This window comes from Limulus polyphemus, unplaced genomic scaffold (genome assembly GCF_000517525.1).
Source record: "Limulus polyphemus unplaced genomic scaffold, Limulus_polyphemus-2.1.2 Scaffold1050, whole genome shotgun sequence".
NCBI classification, from domain to species: Eukaryota; Metazoa; Arthropoda; class Merostomata; order Xiphosura; family Limulidae; genus Limulus; species Limulus polyphemus.
The window spans coordinates 231,865-235,350 of NW_013666660.1; the positions used below are offsets into that span (position 1 = coordinate 231,865).

The 3,486-nt window shown below is 34.2% G+C and overlaps 1 protein-coding gene across 1 annotated transcript in view; it reads left to right on the plus strand.

Annotated features, from left to right (window-relative positions):
- The window catches only part of LOC106461872 (protein phosphatase 1 regulatory subunit 42-like), a 32,977-nt gene that overhangs the window by 986 nt on the left and 28,505 nt on the right, over positions 1–3,486 (plus strand). The gene's annotated exons all lie outside the window — the stretch shown is intronic.

Consider the following 3,486-nt stretch of genomic DNA (forward strand, 5'->3'; position numbering starts at 1 on the left):
GTGTTTTTTCGGCGTCTGAATTATTTGGAATCCTTGTTGATTCCTACTATTAAATACTACTACCATACTTAAAATTCAGTTTAATACTAATATACGTAGTCTCAAATAATTAGTGCTACACATATTTTCTTTGTCTAAAATGGACTCACAGAAATGGAAGTTAGGCTTTGAATATAACATCTTTACCCTAATGGTGACATCGCACGCCTGACAAGTTTATCAGGGCACCTCCACTATATAATTTATCTCTAAACCACTAATTCCTTATGAATTGGTTATTAAACGTTATATCTAGAAATTCAATTAACTTAGAGCAATCTGCATGTGTAGAGTTTGATTTTACATTAGATAGATTCCTACATTTTTTTTGATACTTTTTCGCAAAATTATTGTTTTGTGTAGATTAAGCTCTACTCTCCAAGTATCGCAACAGGCGGTGACGTGATTTAAAGAAGTTTAAACTCTTTATTTAATTTCTATAATGCACGTTGGTGTATAAAATACATTTTAATACTACAAATAAACGACCTTAAAACATCAATTTTTTATTTTGGTATTTTAAGGTTGTTTATTTCTAATATTAAAAAATTTAAATTCTTGGTGCGAAAATAGAGGGTCACATGACGTGCTCCTTATATCGTTAGATTGTTGAACCACGTGTAATAATATTAAAGCTGGCAACAAAATGTCGTTATCAAATATGATATATATCATAATAATAGGTTAAGTATTAAACCTAGCGGCACGCCTCCTTAAAATGGGAAGGAGTTAAGTAATGAGGTATTGATTTTTATTTAGCAGAACGATTAGAAAAGAAACTTGAAATCCAACTGATTAAAGAGATAGGCATACTGCATTTCAATAATCTGTACTTTAAGCCATTGTGCCAAAGCTTTTTTAACATCAATAAATACTCTAACAGTCGCATGATTTTGATCAAAGCCCTAAAATGCTGTTTTTGTTAATATTATTAAATGGTCAATAGTTTGCTTGTATTAAATAGTTTATTATTTTCTGATTACCACACGAATATTTAAGAGGTTATTTTATTAGATTACCCAGTGGCGTTTCTTGGATTTTTTATTTGGAAGAAGGGGACATAAGGGGCAAAAGAGTTAGTTTGAGGTAGGGGTAGAAAAAATTAACACTTGTGTTAGTGGGAATCAAAATGAAGATAATTTTAAACTCTTATGAAACCATATCTCAGATGGGGGACGGCTGTGGGGCATAACTTTCCAATGGGGATCTGCCCCCATGCCCCTAAGTTAACCTGTGCAATTTAAAAAGCTAATTGGGCGGTAGTTACTAGAGTTACTGAGTCCTGAACTTTTCTAAGATATAACTTTAATTGTGGCTCCTTTCCATCTAGAGGGGTAATATAAAGATTGTAAATATAGATTGTATGTAGCGCTAAGATGTGATATGGGTATTGCGAATTTCGAATGCACTGCCGTCTTCATATGGATTGAATTCTTCAGGCGTTTAATGTATACTCTTATTTCAGCTTTAGAGATGGGCTTGCTGTAGCATCGCCATAGAGGGGCGGATTAGGATAGTATACATTGTGGGAAAGAACAGGTTGTGTTCAGTGATTGTATGAAATCAATATGTTAACTTTGTCAAAATTATCTACATCAAGAATGTTTAAATATTTATAATATTTAGCGAAATTACAAGCTTTTTCTTCGTTACTCATGCCAATTAAGTTATCATATTCTATATTGTGATGAAGTGGCATTACAGATATATTTGAATTTTCTCAAAAAAAAAGATGACGAAATTCGTTTTGAATTATCTATAAAGTCACAGAGATTCTTCCAATTTGATTCTTGCTCAACTCTGATTAAATTTTATATGCCATTCTTTTACTAGTAATTAGAAGTTTAAGTGATAAGTCGCGAGTGGCTATAATAAATTAAACGACACGGGCTTCGTTTGTTAAGATTGAGGTTGTGAATTTGCGGTGTTTGTAATTTCCTTGATTTTAGATTAAGGATTCTCATGTGTATAGGAACAAATTTGTTTATAGCTTTAGAAACAGCCTTAGAGGTAGAAAGAGCATAATTATAGAGGTGTAAGATATCCCGTGAGCTATGTAAATGAGTATGGGTATTGTTTTTAAGATTAAAAGACTATTTTAAGATTCAATGGACGGATGTAGTATAGTACCACTGTGGTCAGTAGTAAAGCAGTTGAAGTTTTGTTGTTTGGAGTTAAGTTCTCGTAGGATAACAGTTTGTTTAATTACTGATTGAAGAAAAGCGATGTCTGGAGTGATACATGGTGAAACGTATGAGAGGAATGAAACAACCAGAAAGTTGGGAAGTGGATATTACATAGAGTGTGTTCGTTGCATTTGGTAACGGAGTTGTTTGGAGAATATATTTTTAAATCTATTTTGTATAATAACACCATGCGTCTGTAACCTGGAGCTTTTAAGTTTAGAGGGGAAGCTGAAAGTGGGTGGAAATATTCAAAAATGTTTCATTTATGATTGCAATATCGACCTCTAGGTTGCTGCTAAGTTCCAATAGTTCAACTTTCTTATGATAAAGGCAGAGGCGACGCTAGGCGCTGGCACACTGGCTCCGTTCCCTGATTCTACTTGATAGTATCCCGAATCTCCAGTTGGTGTCTTGAAAATTCCGAATTGAAAACCATGATCGATATCATATTGAAAATCCCCGCGCCTACGGGCTCGAGCTCTGAATTTTTTAAGCACCTAGCGGTGTCTCTGGATAAAGGTTACCTTATATGTAATATTTCAACATTTACCTTGAGTGAAACTCTATACTGGCGCAGTGTAATGTAATCATTGAACTAGACTTGGTAGAGCTAGGTTGCTTGGATGGTATCTGCTACAAAGGCGACGAGATTCTCAATAATGAAGGGAAATGAGAAGATGGTATGGCTTCACATCTCACTGCATCTTCATAGGTCCTCAGTTATTGTGCTTTCTGAGGTTGTCTGGTTGAGATGGAAGAAAGAAGGGGTTGTTATGAATGTAGTTCAGTCAAACTGGATTAACCCCTATGTGCACTGGTGGGGGTCAAAGTGTGTATGCTATGGCCTATTACCAATTGCCATTCAACATGGTATTATATATTTGTTATCAAAGATATCAGCCATTTATTTTACCATACATTGCTGATTTAGCGACAGCTCGTGGTAGAGGGAGTAAATACCAGATACAATACACAGTGATGCTGTAGATATGCATTTCGGAAGCCATAGACATTATGCAATTGAATATTCAAACCATGCAATGGACAAAAATATTTGTATTCTTCATATGAACACTACCTTGCACTCTGACTTGTCAGAGTCTGAATTAGAATGAGTCAGCCTTTATTAAGTACAGTTTATATTCGATAAAGATAAATTAACACTGTAACTTGTACATGTTTTTTGCTTTAGTTTAATTAAGGCTAAACTTTATGGTACTGTTATGTATCTGCTCGTTTGTTAATTTCCGGTATAAATTCT